This window comes from Papio anubis, chromosome 1 (assembly GCF_008728515.1).
Source record: "Papio anubis isolate 15944 chromosome 1, Panubis1.0, whole genome shotgun sequence".
NCBI lineage: Eukaryota > Metazoa > Chordata > Mammalia > Primates > Cercopithecidae > Papio > Papio anubis.
Window position 1 is genome coordinate 204,290,991 of NC_044976.1, and position 17,087 is coordinate 204,308,077.

Genomic DNA, 17,087 nt, shown 5'->3' on the forward strand with positions numbered 1-17,087 from the left:
AAGAGCAAGTGCACCTGTGTGGGAGGAGGGCAAGTCTCCTTCATCCATCATCCCGAGTCACAGGGGCGCCTTTCCCTCCACTGCCGGGGAAATGCAGATAGATGCAGGCTGCCTAATGTGGAAATGTTTGGATCTGGAACAGAGAGGCTCGCAGGCCGGCGGGGAGGAGGCAGGGTGACAGTAACCAGCCGCACCGGAATGCCGATGGGGAGCGCTGCACCCACAGCTTGCCAAGACCCCAGCAATAGCTTTCCTAATAAGTCTAGCAGTGCCTGAGGCTCCCCTCTGAAGAACAGCCTCTCCCTTCTGTCTTGGTCTTCTTTAAGGGAGAGGGCATGCAAGCCAAACCCTGCAAGCACTTGGGCGCAGCCCTGCTCTCCCCGGGGCTCTGGGCTCTGCAACAGATCCGCTTTGTGAATGAAAGGGGCATCTCTCCAAGATGGCGCGCTCTACCCTGCGGGCACACCGTGCACACGCCACTCCTCCAGCTGGTCTTGGGGACTGCAGTCCTTCTTTCCTGGATGGGTTGGGGGTGGGGGGCTGTTGAGAACTTTCCTCCTCCTTTTCTTCTTCCTCCTCCTCCTTTCTCCCTATCCCTGGAAGAGGGCCATCCACTGAACTTCAGAAAGAGGTCACCCTCCCTGAAAAGGAGACTTGGATTGCTGCATTCAAAGCCACCCCCGTGGTCCCTCAATCCTGGCCACACTCAGTTGCTACAGCAGGGAGAGGTTTCCTAGGCTGGTGTCCCGGCCCCACGCAAACAGAGCTCAGGATGACGCCACATGTGTGTTTGGGTCAAAGCACTTTTAACTGTGGCTCCAAGAACAGCCTGTACAGCCACTTGAGTTTCCCAGTAACAAGGAATGTACAATAGATGAGACTTTACTGGCAAAACAATTAAAAAAAAAAGAAGAAGAAGAAGGGAGAAGCAGCCCAGCCTGGTCTCTTTATAGGGTCCTAGAGCAACCAGTGGTGGCTGGGTTGAAAAGCACAGCACTTAGCCATTCAGCAGTTTATGACCTCAGTTTACTAATAAGTCCTTGTAACAAGATTACCAGAGGGATTTTGCAAGCATCTAGACCCAGGTGTGGCTGAAGGTGAGCTGCTCAGGGACAGGGGTTCTCTTGCCATTGGGAGAAGGTTAGGAAGAATAATTTTCCGGCCCAGGACTTGTAGATGATTAACGTGTTTCTTTCGGTTAACCAGAGAGTTAATGGTTATTCAAAGCACTCTTCGATAATGGAGGGTGGAGGGGAGAAAATGAATGTGTTAACCATTAATCCAGGGAAATGCCATAAAAATTAAAATGGAAAACACTCAATCTGGGAAAGGAATTCACTGGCTGGAAGGGTCAGCCAGGCAAACCTGGTGAGGAAGGAGGAAGAGAGGGAGCTGGAGGGAGGCCTTAAAGTTCATGCGTACTCAGAGCTGGCGTTTGTTATTTTTTGTTCCTTTTCTTTGTTTCATTGCTCCGAGGAAACAGAGTAGAAATAACAAAATCGCAAACATGGGAACATTACAAATAAAGTCAGTTTTATTGGTCTTTTTGCTCCAGCCTCCCACAGCTGAGCCTGTCTGACTTGTTCCCTGGCCTCTTTGGGGAGCAGGAGTGGAGCTCAGACAATCCATGCTTGGAGAAAGTCGAGTGTTTTTAGGAGGCTGGTGCTGACAGAGGCATGCAGCTCTGGCTCCCGGCCTCTTCTTGGAGTCACACTGGCGAGCACCCAGACACAGCCATCATGGTGCCTGCCCCAGTCACCCTGTTGGCCCCTGGGACAGCATCCTCAATGTCTTCCAGCCAGCCCAGTGCAATAAACAGGAAGACTTTGGGGCAAAACTCCTGCTTTGCATAGGCTACTCCCAGACACCATCTGGGACACGTCCTGACGAGCTACGAGCTGGCATCGGTGGGAATCTCTCATGAAGGATGGGACTCCCCGAAGCATCACACATGTGTGGCGCATTCTGTAGTATGAAGACCTTTTTAGAGTACAAAGGCCAGATTCTGCCCTCAAGGGGTTTACAGGCCATTAGGGAGATAAAACAGTCTAGGGCAAGTGCTGGAGATGCAGCATCAGCCAACTGCTGAATACACTCAAAGAAATGAGAGCCCACCAGACTGTCTGGTAGCCTCCTAGGAAAGCTGAGTCCGAGCTGGGCAGGGAGGTTGGGTAAGGCTGTGGCCAGGAGAAAAGGAAAAGGCAAGGCAGAGAGAGAAAGGAATGGCAGAAATTTGTAAGGAAGAGACCTATTTGAAGAGGAGGAGAGAAAAGAAGTTAACATTGGAAGACAGGTTTGGGTCTGTCTGTGGGAGCCTCGATGACCAACTGCATTTATACCCCATCAATGGCACTGTGAAAAGTTTTGAGAGGAGAGTGAAATTAACAAAGTGGGGCATGGGAGGAGGGTGGGTCATGAAGGATGAGAACAAGCAAGTCACCATGTGGTTACAACAGTGGCCCAAGGGCGCCCTCCAGGATCGTGGGGCAAGGGAGCCCAGGACAGGGGGAGGCCTCCACCTCCTCTGTGCTCTACAAAGGGAAGGGATCAAGGGGTGAAGATTCCAGCCCCTTTGGAAGTGGAGGAGGGTAGGGAAGAGCTCTTGCTACAGGGAATCCTGTTCTCACGGACCTGGAGGCCAGGGCCTTTGCTGAGAACATGGCAGGAGAGGGCAAGGGCTCACAGAGGGAAAATTCAAAAACTCCAACAACTACTGGGAAGGAAGTGGAGTGAGGGAGGGATGAAGAGCGTGAATTTGTGGGTTCAGTGGACAAGGTTATCTGGCTCTTTCTAGCATCCCAGGAGTTCAGAAAGCACAGGATAAAAGCCACTTACTTTTTCCCTCTACCCTTATGGAGGGTTGACTATGGGCCAGTGCTGGTCTAGGAACTGAGGGGAGATGAAGGACCTCAGATACATATTCTCTGTCTTCACCAAGCATGTTGCAGAGTGAAGGTAAGAAACATAATACAATTGCAATAAAGAGAAATGGACATGGGTCCTGCCCATTAGAATCAGAGATTGTTAGAAGTACAGACTTCTGCCAACTGATTAAATCCTACCACCACCACCACCATCATCAGAAACTTTCTTGGCACAGGGCACAAGCTTGTGTCTTTTTTTCAAGGCGAATTCTAACACACGGTGTAACATCATGAGTCAGATTGTCTTGGTTTCTATCCCAACTTTACCACTTACTGACTCTATGTGTGTACGACTGCTCTTGCCCCAGTTTGTCCATCTGAAAAATAGGATAATAGCAATACCTACTTCATAGGATTAAATGTGATCATTCTTATAAAGTCCCAAGAAACAGCTTAACAGAGCAGGCGCTTAATAACTATTGGCTGTTCGCTAAAGGGCATGACTAGGGTTGTGGTAGGGGAATCACACGGTGCTGTGGGAATCCAGGTGGGGGATCTAACCTGGACCAGAGGGTCGGGGAAGGCTTTCTGGAAGAGGTGACTTCCAAGCTGAGACATGCAGGAGAGTGAGGAGTGAGTCAGGTTGTGTGGGTGAAAGTGAGAGTTCAAGCAGAGAGAACAGCAGGTGCGAAGTTCCCAGACAGGAGACCCAAAACCATGGAAGGGACTGACCGTGGTTTGTTGGGGCTGGAATGCAGGGCGAGGCAGGGCTGCGGAGGGGCAGGAGATGTCCAGATCCTGGAAGTGTTTGAATTCTATCCTGAGGGCCACAGGAAGCTGCTGCAGGGCTTTAAGAAGAGATGGATCCGATCTGTGATTTGAGGCATCCCTCTTGCTACAGTTTGGAGAATCAGTTGAAGACATAAGCCCAGAGCCAGAGGCAAGTGGGGAAGAGGCTGATATGATCCCAACAAGGGAGACAGAAGGTCTGAACTAGGAAAGGGGCCGTGGAGAGGGAGAGTGTGGGCAAACTGACAAGCACCGGGGTGGCCGATGGCAGTGGGGGGATCAGAAAGATGAGCGTGCCAAGTGTGGCTTTGGACTTGGGCTTAAGCAACCTCTCCACTGGATGGATGTTGAGAAAGGGAACATGGAAATGGAGCACATTTGGGGAGAGAAATATAAATTCAGGTTTCAGTACATTGAGGTTTTTAGTGCTTATGAGATCTCCCAGTGGAGATGTCTGTCCACTGGGCAACTGGACATCAGACTTTGGTGCTCAAGACCTACGGTGGGTTGTAGATATGTTTTTGGAAACCATGAGCATTTAGAGCTGAGGCTGAGAATTGACATAATGTTCAGTGAAGACTCTAGGAGATGTAGGAGGGGGTTCATAGGCTCGAGGAAGCAGTATTGAAATGGTGGGCCATGGGCCTGCAGTGGAGTACAGGATGGATGAAGTCAGAAAGAGTACTTGGCAAGTGGCAGAAGAGTTAGTAGTTAGAGAGGGAGACCTCTGGGCCCAATATTTTTGTAGTGAGACAGTTATGTGTGACTCTGAGCATAGCCATAGGCATAGCCATGTGGATGACCAAAGAAGGCAATGAGGAAGGTGAGTGGTCAGCTCAGGAATGGACACCCTGAGGCTGAAGACACTGCGAATTCCCAGGAGATGCAGCAGAAAAGAATAAGCTGGTGTGGGACTCACTGGGGAAGGTGAGGTACGTCCTTGTGTCCCAAGAGGAAGAGGGCAAGAATGAAGAGTGTACAAGAAATATGAATTGCCAAGAAACTCTAGACAGTGCAGGAGCACAGTTGCAGAGGCCGCCCGGAGAGCAGCCCACCATCTTCACTCCCAGGGACTGACATGGCAAAGGTATAGATGTCTTTGCACCCACTCCCCACTGTCTGGCTCCTGCAGGGACCCTGACCAGGGAGAGCCGACTTCAGAGAAGGCAAATATGCCAAAACCCATGTTACAGAGACATTCGCGTGGTATCTCGCCTACTTGTGCAAGCAGAGAAAGACTTGGCATCTCTCCCAAGCTGTATTCTTGACTCACTTTATGAATGAGGGCCTCAGATTTTCCACCTATTAAATGGGATAATAATTCTTGACATCTAGTTGCTTCACTTGAACACTATGAATATAAAAGTTTTCCCAAGTGCTTTGAGCTCACATTAAAAGACTCTACCTAAACATTAGTGCACTCACTGCTGGATTGTCTTGGACACCAATCAACTTAAATGGATAATAATAAATTCCTCTGCCTATCTTTGTTGAGAGATTAAAAGAGGGAGAATCCCACAAGACCTTGCTTCTAGAATCCTCTGCTCTATAAAGTCTCTTAGGAAGTCTCTTAGGAAAGGAGTCTGAGGATGCACTCAGATGCAAGAGGTGTCTAGAACTGTTTCTAGAGCCTGAGCCATCTGGACTAAAGCATACAGCACAAGAGAATGAGGATGGAGTTGGGTAATACTTTGGGACCGTGGGCAGATATAGAGTAGATTCCAGGTTCATTTACTCATTCACGTGTTCATTTATTCCGTACAATTTCACAGAGCTTTTTTCATGGGCTCCCTGCAAAGCTTCTAACCACCAACCCCAGCATCTGGTTGCCTCTGTCTGGCCACAGAACCAGCTCTCCCTGGCTGGACCTGTCTTCGGAGTCAGGTTGCTTGCCTTGCAGCCCCGCACCCACTCACATTCTCCTCACTCTCTAGGTGCATGGGGTGAGATGGCTGACTGGCAGAAGGAAGTTGTTCTCTGGGGTGTGTGTGACCCAAAGACCAACGGAGGGAGGAAGAACAGATGCTCCAAATGGCCACTGCACTTCTCCAGTGTCTGAAGGTGAGATTTCCGTGGGGGCGAGGTGTACAGTCATCTTGTCCAGCTGAAGTTTCCCACCTCCCTAAGGAGTTTGTAAGTTTCTCAGGCATAAGGATCTGAAATCTCTTAACCCGCAGGACTGTTCACACAGTAGGAATGTGTTGAATGCAACTGGATAAATGATTTAGTCCATAAATTTGAGGACTGGATCATTCCCTTTAAGCTCCTGCTGGGTTAGGCAGATGCCGGAGAGGCTTCCCTGGCTCTTCCATAATATGTTGGCTTGCAGTTCCTTATTTTAACTAGAATTAAAAAGCACAGATCAGAACAGCAACAAAGATGCTGCCCTTGAAGGCTCAGTCCCATTTAATTAACCGCAAGCAGTGTCTCATTTAAATGGGCTGCCACTTGCCAGGGTTTATAAAACCAAGTTTAGAAAGAACCAGAACAGAAATTCCCCTCAGGTCCTGAATTTCTTCCATTCCCGCACAGGGGTTTAAAGAGGCCCAAGACTGACAGAGCTTTCGAAGCCTTTCCTGCTCCACGGGACTCACCTGAGTCTAGTCACGTTTCTGTTGGCGTAAGGAAGAAAATTTTGCAACCACATCCACCCAATGATAGAATGGGAGTCCTCTCCACATAGTGAGGGTGGACCCTGTGCTTGCTGCAAGGGCTGTGCCACTGTCCACGTGGGATGCTGTAAAAGGGACTCCTACCTGGGTGAACGGTGACACCAGCAGACCTCTAGGGTCTTTTCCAACTCGAGGTTTCTTTAATCCTATGGTTTCAAGGCCGGGTGAGGTGGCTTACACTTGAGACCAGCCTGGTCAACATGGTGAAACCCTGTCTCTACTAAAAACACAAAAATTAGCTGAATGTGGTGGCTTGCACTTGTAGTCTCAGTTACTCGGGAGTATGAGGCAGGAGAATCGCTTGAACCTGTGGGGAAGAGGTTGCAGTGAGCCTAGATCGCGCCACTGCACTCCAGCCTGGACTACAGAGAAAGACTGCATCTCAAAAACAAAAACAAAATCCTACGGTTTCAGGTAATGGGACTCTGGAAAGAATGATGGCAGGACATAGGCTCTGAATCTACAAGAGAGAATGATGGCTTGAGAAGCAGAATTGATTTGATGTTGGGGGCCATCCTCGCTAACAGGTTCCCCCATGAGCAAGCTAATCCAATTCACGAGACAGAAGCTGGTCATTTGGATAGCTGGAAAAAAAAAGCATCAACCATGACCCAGTTTCACTGACAGTGCACAGTAATGGCCTCAATTAGGCGGAAATTGCTGGCGCTCCTGTTCTGCTTCTCCACGCTCATCCTCCTGAGCACTTTGCACCTAGATGGCGATGTGCGGTTGGTACACAATGTGTGTGAAAGGCGCTGGCATAAAAGTGGTTTTATGGCTGTAGCTTGGGTTTGTAAGCAGAGCAAACAGGAAAAAAACTCAGGAATAAAAGGGGCAATAAAATAATTACATAACGCTTTGAACTCACACTAAATACCACCTTTATTTCAAGGCTCTCAATGTGTTTCACAGGCAAGTTTAGAACTGTAGTTGAATCCCCTTTTATCACAGGAGAAACTGAGTCACTGTGCAGCAAGCGCTGGAGGGCATACAGAGTTAGTTATAAGGGAGGGCTCTGGGAGACATCCCCACTAGAAGCCCTTCAGGGGGCGGGCCAGTGGGAGAGCACCCCTGACCACACCTTTGTTCTGCGTTTATATGTGCAGATTCTTATCCCTGTGTATAAATTCTACCCACACATCCCGAGCCATGTCTGAGCTCTTTGACTGTGGCATTAACAATAGGAATAACAACACTTACCAGTTTTGACGCCTACCGTACATCAGGCACTGCCTCCCCTACACCTCATTACCATCTGTGAAGTTGGTGTTATTATCCTCATTGTGTAAATGGAGACAATAAGAGGTGCAATGCTCTGGCCAGGTGACACCCCACACCCTCCAACCCCAAACACACACACAGACACCGGAGGTGGCCTCAGAGCACACACTTTCCTTACCAGGGACTCCTGCTTCCAAGATTAAAGAACCAGGTTAACATTTTTCCAAAGAAGCCAGAAACTTCCATTTATCCCTCCAGTCTTCACTTCAGAATATGGAGAAGACCAGGACAGATTCTGACAGGTTTCCCTTAGAGTTGAGGAAAACAGTTTGGGAGACAAACAGCTAAAAAAACAAAACCATGAGGTGAGCTGGACAGGCATACTAAGATCTAACTGTAAAAAGCTCCACAAAAGTTGTAAGACATTATTAAATAATGGAGAGAATTCCAGAACTCCAAAAATATTACTATAGGGTGTTCAAATGAGGAAGAAGAATTTTTTTCTTTCCTTTTTTTTTTTTTTTTTTTTTGTTGTTGTTGTTGAGATGAAGTTTCACTCTGTCACCCAGGCTGGAATGCAGTGGTGCGATCTCAGCTCACTGCAAGCTCCGCCTCCCAGGTTCACACCATTCTTCTGCCTCAGCCTCCCCAGTAGCTGGGACCACAGGCAACCGCCACCACGCCCGGCTAATTTTTTTGTATTTTTAGTAGAGACAGGGTTTCACTGTGTTAACCAGGATGGTCTCGATCTCCTGACCTCGTGATCCACCCACCAAAGAATTTTAAAGTATTTATTGTTCTTGGATTCTGTGGGTGTGCATGGCTGTCTGTGTGTGTGTGTGACTGTGTGTTTACTATTCAAAATTTGAAAACCGTCCCATTGAATGTATTTTAATTGTGTAATATGGGAACAACTCAAGAGTGACAAGATTACATGTCACTGACACAAGCACTACCCACTGTGGATTCTGCAGGACTCAGTCACTCCTTCTAGGGCATGGCCACAGACCCTCCTGGCTCCAAGGGAACTCTGGCTAGCTGTTCATCAAACCCTCTTCCCTTTCCTCGTGGACCAGCGGGGCTCTATTTCCCAGACTCTTTGCAGTTGAGCGTAGCCATGTGACTGGGTTCTGGCCAATTCTCCTTCTTCCAATGATCTGTAAAACTTCCTGGGCCAATCACGGTGGCTCACACCTGTAATCCCAGCACTTTGGGAAGCCGAGGCGGGTGAATGACCTGAGGTCAGGAGTTCAAGACCAGCCTGGTCAACATGGTGATACCCCGTCTCTACTAAAATTACAAAATTATCCTGGCATGGTGGCACATGCCTGTAATCCCAGCTACTTGAGAGGCTGTGGCAGGAAAACTGCTTGACTCTGGGAGGCGGAGATTGCAGTGAGCCGAGATCTCGCCACTCCAGCCTGGGTGACAAGAGTGAAACTCTGTCAAAAAAAAAAAAAGCTTCCTGCGCAATTCTCCACTGTCTTTCACTACCATCTGTCTCCTGGAGGCCAACACCTGGGGGATCTAGAAAACACACATTAAGGACGACAAGAGACTTCATCTGCCTGGAACCTGAGGGGCTGGATGGAACAGGACCCCTTCCCCATTCCCTGCTGCTGATTAAATGTGACTGATTTGACGTTGAGAGCCATCCTAACTAATAGGTCCAACATGTGCAAGCTAATCCAATTCATGAGGTAGACCCTGATCATTTGATTGCTTAAAAAAAAAAAAAAAATCACACACACACAGAACAGTTTCAATGACAGTTATAACATGTTATAAAATGTTATAATAGCCAGCATTCCCTTCACTAATAGAGTAATTTAGAGATAAGAATCCGCCCTTTCCAGGAAGGTGAAAAGTTTGATGATCTTCTCCCCCTGATAACACAGTAGAAAGAAGCCAGAGGTGCAGAGATATTCTGTCACTTTCTTTGTTGAAGTGGTGGCCTGCGATAAAACTCAGCTTCTTCAGTACCCTTCCTGGAGGCTCTAGGCTGAGGATGACAAATTGGTTTTGTCTTGAAGCTACCTGCAAATGATTGCTAGTCACTGCCTGCACTGAGGATTCTGAGGCCAAGTCGAGGCTTAGCTGGAAAGAATACTGTGACCTACATGACTTCTCAGCCAAACGCACAGAACGGGAATGGCCACATATGCCCTCATGTCAGCCAGTGTTCCCAGGGGCTTGTCCATGAGCAGAGTCCTTCAGAACCCCTTGGGATGCTTGCAATAATTCCATCTCAAAGCCCTCACCCTCACCTCTCAAGGTCTACTCAATTAAAATCTTTGGGCATGGACCCTGGAAATCTGCAGTTGTCTCGTCTTTTTGTGGAATTTTGATGTACAGTCAGCTTTGGAAATCACCCAGGAGCCTGTAGGCTCCTGCACGGGCGCTGCAGCAAGGTGACAGCAAAGGTGGGCTGCCTTCACCACCAAGAGCGGGTAAATTAGGGATAATAATAACACCTTCCTCATAAGGATGGTGGAAAGATTAAAGGAGATTTTACATAATAAGCACTCAACAAATATTAGCTTTTATTATGTTTTCTTCTTCTAAGAGTCTATAAGAGGCCTTTTGCCCAAGGCCATGGGCACAGGTAAAAACACCGTTTTCTAAGATTTCCAGATGACCTGGACAGCACCATCGTGTGCCCAGGCAGTGTGGATATAGCAATATCCAGGGCTCGGACGCGGGCACGGTCTTTGCTCCCTGCTTACAGCTGTAAGCAGCTCCACCTCAGCTTCACATCCAAGCTGGCTAAGAGCCCTGGACAAAGAGAATCTGTTGAGAGGAGCTCAGAGGAAGACAGGAGCTGAGTACACAGAGATGCTGACTTGGTCATGACCATCATGGTTACAGTGCCAGGCAGTGCTGCTGTTCATGGTGACACTGGCACAGGTGGTTTCAATGTGATGTGATGGCGGCGTGCCAACCAATATTGTTGATGTGGGTTCAGGGCTGCAGGAGAACAATGAGCTAGACCTTCCTCTAACCTCACATCCTAAACTTTACTGCCTTTCTTTCTTACGGCATTTTCACCATCTCTGCTTTATCAGTGGTCACATCCTAGCTCTGAGCGCTCATCTCTCAATAATATGATGAGAGAGGAAGGAAAAGGAAAACCTCTCTCATTTTCCAACTCATACCCATAAAGATACAAATAAACAAAACTCCTGACTCTTGTGAATGTCACCAAGAAAAAAATTAGTTGGAAGACTAGCCAGTAACTTACAAATCAATCCAGAAGTTTCTGGAAATGAGCAGGAAGCAAAGCACACCAGAGGTTGGCAGCTTTCACTGTAGCCGAGGTCTTGCACTGTCCAACCTGTTGATGAGGTGCTTCCCTGAGACCCTGGCCATTCTGCCAGCCCCATGGCACCACTGCTAGCAGATACAGGATGCTGGGACCTCCACAGCCCACCTTCAGCTCAAGTCTCCAATGTCCCTGGGCTGATTCTCCTCACTCACTGCTCACTCAGAGTCCCAGGCAGGGGTCCAGCTGGCCAAGCTTTGGTCCTGTGTCCACACCCCACTGCCAGGGGTCTAGGAGAGCTAGTAGCCAGCCTTTCCTGTTTCCTTGGTGGATGGCAGAGTCCCAATATAAGAAGTGGGTTCAAATGCAAGGCAGCCAAAAACCAGGAAATATTTAGTTCACTCACCTAATCCTGGCTATTTTCAGCTGATCAACAAACAGAAAAGCAGAAAACCCCAAATTTGACTGCCCTATCTGCTTATCCTTCTGTGAGCCCTTCTAAGCAGGCTTTGGAGAAGAGCCCCACATGCAGCTGTGGGGTTTAATTAAATTCTGTTCAGGAGGAAAAGATAGAGGTGGTTGTCAGGCATGTGGCTCAGTTGACTATTCAGAGTTGGAGTCTTTGCTTTCGGGCAGTGAGGTCTCAGGAGCCAGGGGACTTCAGCCAGTCCCAGTGAACTGACTGAAGGGTCGCTAGTGGAAGGAAGAGGCACCATGGGGCCCCAGGAAGATCAGGAGCCCAGACGTGCCTAGTTCCAGCACATAATGTGGAGTCGTTCACCAGCCAAGGAGCCGGGAAGTCTGAGCTCCAGCCCAGCCCTGCCTTTGCTTCTGGCATAACTTTGAGCAGATCTTTCAACTTTTGTGACTCAGTTTACTCACTTGCCAAATGGAGATAATCATATGGCACTCAAAAGACTTTTGTAAGACTCTAATGAGTGTTTATAAAGCACTTTGGAGAGGTTTATAGTTATTTGAGCTGGGAAAGGAATTACAAATTATTCAGGAGTAAACAGTATTTAGAATCTGAATTTTTCAGCCACCAACAGGTTTTCCTAGATGTTCACAAGACTGTCATAACAGGACATCCAGGAGTTCCATCCACGCTAGTTGGTTTCATTCAGAGCAGCTCTCCTCCCTGAAAAGCGTATCACAGGCTTGGGGAGGGTCATGCAACCACAGACGGCACATTTTACAGCTCATGAGACAAGAAAATGACTGGATTTAGAAATGGAAGTCACATGCTCGAGATTTTCATTTTCTTTTCTCTTTTTTTTTTCCTTTCTTCATTTTAATTTTACTTTTAGAAACCGGGGATAGCATCAGAGCAAGTCTCCATAGACTTGCTTTGAAAGCCAGATAGCCTGGCGTGGTTGCATGCACATATAATCTCAGCTACTCTGGAGACTGACGTGGGAGGATCACTCGAGCCAGGAGGTCAAGGCTGCAATGAGCTAAGACGGCGCCACTGCTCTGCAGCCTGGGCAACAGCAGGAAGATCCTGTCTCAAATAAATGAATAAATGAATGAGTAATAAATAAATGCCAGATAAACCTGATTTCTCCCCAACTATAACACCTCTTCCCAAACTGGATGTCTGCTACCTACCTCCATGAGAATTTGTACTGCATGTGATAGTAACAGATACCCATTCACAAAGAAACACATTTCATTCCCATAGGAGTATGGAATTTTAAAACATAGAGTACTTGTGTGTTAGGAGAAAAATAATAAAATCTGCTGAGTCTCCATGTAGAGTGTTGTCCTACATGCTTCCACTTGCCTTTTCTCCCCCTTGTTTGCACAATAACACTGTGAGGGTCACTAGATGTTCCCATCTCCAGTTTGCAGAGGGGACACTAAACCTAACAGCAGGAAGCTGCCTGATGGCAAAGGCATGGACAAGGTCAGTGTGCAGCGGAGCGCACGTGCATGCCTGGGCATACCCTCTTCTGCTTCCATGTTGTTGCTGCTGCTACACCATCAGCAGCTGTACCTAGTTACCAAACACACGAGTGCTGTACAAGTATCCCAAAGTCTGCCGTAATCCCTTGCCCAGCCGCCAGGACCCTGAGCCACCAAGCGCAATGAAATAAGCAGGATATGGAGGGCAAGAGAGAAAGCAGGAGTTCGAAGTGAAAGTTGGTGCTCTCTGGTTGTTCTTGGCTGGCCAGAGGAAAGGGAGGGGCAGCAGGAAAAGAGGGGCTCCCTGAACTTTTAATTTTGGTAGAAGAAGCCAACTCAGTTCTTGTTTTACCCTCTGTCTCGAAGACCAGCCTGATCCTGCAGAACCATTTGCTGTTGGGTTCCCCAGTGAACACCAGCCAGGAAACCAGAGCGTCTGAGTTTCCTCCTAAATCATTTCCTTGAAGAAGGGTGGCCTTCCCACTCCCGATCCACACTCAGAAGAATGGATAGGAAAAAGGGACCCATTCTCTCAGCAGATAGCCTCCCTGTCGTCAAATCATTTTCACGTTTATGATTCCATCTCAGCCTGAAAGAGCAGGAAGTCTTTGAAAAGAGAGAGGGGACATCATCAGAAGGAACCAGGTTCAGAGAGTTTCCCACAAACCACTCAACCTGGCCCTCCACACCCACCCCAAGATGGCAACAAATCTCCATGCCTGCCATAGGTTGGCCATTCAAACTCACTCAACAAACGTGTCCTTGGAATCCCTACCATAGGCTAGCTGGGAGGTTTATAGAAGGATATGAAGGAATCGTCCCTGGCCTCCGGCAGGTTATAATCTACAGAGGTAACAGAAAAATGGTATTGATTCCAGAAAACTGCGTTCAAGGAGATGAATAAAGGACAACGGAAGAAAGTCAGCTCTTCACTGATCAAACAACCGCAGGTTTTCAGCTCCAAGTGCTGGCTCTTCCATCTCTGCCTGGGATGTCTTTCTGCTCCAGATGGCTTTGTTTTAAGTCTTCCGCACCCTCCTGGTGTATCAGAGACAATACCTCCTGCAGGAAACCTTGCTTAATGTCTCCATTCTCTCTCTTTCTCTCTCTCTCTCTCTCTCTCTCTCTATCCTTTGAATTCCATGGTTCTTAGCTAGTATCTCCCTGATGACACCTTGTATTTTCCATCCACATTATTTCCACATCTGTCTTAATGCCCACATAGCTCTGTACCCCGCCTAAGGGCAGGACTACATCCTGCATGTGATAGGTGCTCAATCAATATTTGTGGGATTTCATTAAATCCTGTTGAAAATCTTACCAAGTAAAATAATGAGGACCTGTAGTTATATTTGCTGGATTTAAAAGAGTCCTGTAATAGTGTATTGTTTACTTTAAAAAGCAGATTATAAAATAGAATATATAGGACAACTCTGATTATGTGACTATAGATGCATCTTGTTCCAATCAGAGTCCTGGCTAAAAGCAGAATTTATCAAATAGGGTCCATAGGAAGAAGCTTTAGTGAAGGCACCTCTTCAAGAGCTGTGTGCAGAGCGAAGTGAATAGACAGGATGGTGACACCCAGGCTAGCAAGGCGGGGCCCTCAGGACCCCATGCCCACGAAGAACAAAGCAGGTGGAGAGAGTTTCTGGGCCTGGCTAGGACTGGAACCATGCAGGGTAGGGGGCAGTGGTGGGAACTGAAGCCAGGAAGGACAAGCGGCCGCAGAGATGAGCACGGACAGAGAGACGAGTGCGGACGCAGGGAGCGGCTGTCTCAGGATTTCTCCCTCTGCCCACAGGCTTGACTCCTGCAGGTGCCTCCCATTGGCTGAACTCACAGGAAGCCAGGGAGGAAAGGAACCTGGGTTATTCCCCAAGGGGGTCAGCCTCCCAGGAACAGCAGAAGGCAAAGGATGGGCCTGTGGCGAGGGGCAATGGAGACTTATACAGAACACACTCAGGAGAACCAGAGGTGCATGGAGACGTGATTAGTAGGGAGAGTCCGCTTTTTCCTTATCTTTTTCCTTTTATTTTGTTTTTAGAACAAGCATATATTGTTTCTATAATAAAGAGGAAAAATGGGTTTTCCATTCAACACTCTGACCTAGAAATCCATGCAGGGAAAAAAATAAAAAGGCACATTTAATAGTGATCTATCTGTACTTTTTAAATGTCCTTCAAACATTTTCATCTCTACTTTGTAAAATTAAAGACACACCTAACTATTCATGTATTCATCCAGTCTCTGACTTATTTGTTCAACAAATATTTTTCAGCACATTCTATGCTGGATCCTGGAGATAAGCCTGTAGGCAGATGTAGGGCCAGGTGTGGTGGCTCACGCCTATAATCCCAGTATTTACGGCCACCAAGGTGGGCAGATCACCTGAGGCCAGGAGTTCAAGACCAGCATGGGCAACTTAGCAAGACCCAGTCTTTTCAAAAAATAAAAAAAAGTTAGCCAGGTTTCAGCTACTCAAGAGACTCAGGTGGGAGGATCAATTGAGCCTGGGAAGTCAGGGTTGCAGTGAGCTGTGATTGCACCACTGCACTCCAGCCTGGGCAACAAAGCAAAACACTGTCTCAAAAAAAAACAAAAAGCAAAAAAAGCAGGCATAGTCCTGGATCCACAAAGCCCAAAATCTGGCAGAGAAAATGGGCATGGGCATGTGATCGTAAACCACAAGGCAGAGAGGAAGGGTCCCAAGTGACAGGTGAGAGGTGGTGTGAAGCAGGCATCGTGCCCCACTACGCACCTAGATTGGCCTCTTGACTCGCCCAAAGAAGGGACGTGGGAGGCTGCTTCCCAGAATCACACAAGGCAATATCATTCTTTTTCCATGAAAGACTGGAGTCGTAAAATAAGTCAGCACCTTCATTCCTATTGGGCTGCCCTTCCAAACTCAGACTAGGTCTATGCAACATGAAATGGATTTAGATTTTTTAAAAACCATTTTAAAAATTAACAAACTAAGTGAGTATTTCATAAACACGATACCACACTGTGGACCTTACTGAGTGAGTGGCTGCTTCCAAGTCCCTCCAGAGAGATGCCCATCCCCATTTCTACTGTCCGCTTGCTCTGCACAAGCCCTGGATGCAGCCTCAGCTTTCCTCTTTAGTAGCAGCGCTTGTATTCTCATATTTGTGAATCCTTTTGAAACCCCCAAAATATGGCAGACTCTCATGTGATAGTGGTTGTATGTTTAATATTTCTTGATTAAGAAAATACATGACAAAAGTCTATGATGAATTTAGCTATGCTTTTGAATAAACATGCATTTTATTAATTATAGCCATCTACATAGATTCAACAAATAACTGCTCACATGGATGGGAGGTGCTATTTATTCAGTCTACACAGGCAATGCTTGCAGGGTACATGCATTCTCAGGCCTCTTGTAATAACTCTGGCTACCCCTCTACCCCAGAGATCTAAGGCTCCCAGGTCAGAAACTTGAGAATGAGTGATTTACCACCACAGGTTAAGCCAGCCCCTGTGGGGCCCAGTCACTCAGACCCAGCGCTTCAGAACTTTCCCCAAGGTGGAAGAGGAACCTGCAAATCCAATAGAGACAGATTTCAAAAATTGCAACCCATCAGAGTTGTGGGGAAATACGGGGAAAGCCTGGGTTCAAGCCTCAGATCTGCTCCACACTGTGCAACTGCTTTCTCAAAGCTTTAGTTTCTGTTTCCACAAAATATTTCAATATCACCATCATCTCTATCCAGGGAGCCCATTTAAAAATCAGGTGCAGCTGCTTGGTGAGTGATGGGATTAAGGGTGATTGCTGTTTTTCTTCTTTAATTCTATTAATTTTCCATGTTTCCTACTATTATTACATGCTGCTTTTATACTCCGAAAATGTGCACTTTATTTCAATGCTTTGTAAACTACAAAGTGCATTACATGTGACCGTGTCCTCATCTGTGTGATGAGGATGGAAATAGCTCTGAACTCGGGCTGCTGTAGGAATTTGTAAGTTGTCATATTCTTACTGAACACCTACCGTTGAGTTAAGATGAAATGAATTAATACATGGAAAGCACGTAACATAGTACCTGGCCACACAGAAAACGTTGTAATTGTATTCATCTGTTTGTTGATTGATCATTACTGCTACTGATACAGGAGGTGCACAGAGAGATTGCTCAAGGACCACGCCTATTCTCTGAACTTTGTTTTGACAGCTCCCATGGGCACACTGGGGACAGTTCAGTCTACCTCTCCTGACCACAGGAAAAGTAGATCAAGGTCAGGCTCCTAACACCACCGTCATCAGAATGTTGACTGGTTAGGGGCTACAAAGCAGCACTGCTCTGGGGTAGCATCTTTAGAACTGAACAACTATTTTCAGAGACAGGGTGC

General features: G+C 47.3%; 1 long non-coding RNA gene across 1 annotated transcript; it reads left to right on the plus strand.

The window, feature by feature from the left end:
• The first annotated feature begins 368 nt into the window (after positions 1-368).
• On the plus strand, positions 369-14,047 carry LOC103880666. The gene is made up of 3 exons (XR_002519077.2): positions 369-1,097; positions 5,588-5,714; positions 12,116-14,047. It is a non-coding gene; the product is annotated as an uncharacterized LOC103880666 (long non-coding RNA).
• The last annotated feature ends 3,040 nt before the right edge of the window (positions 14,048-17,087 follow it).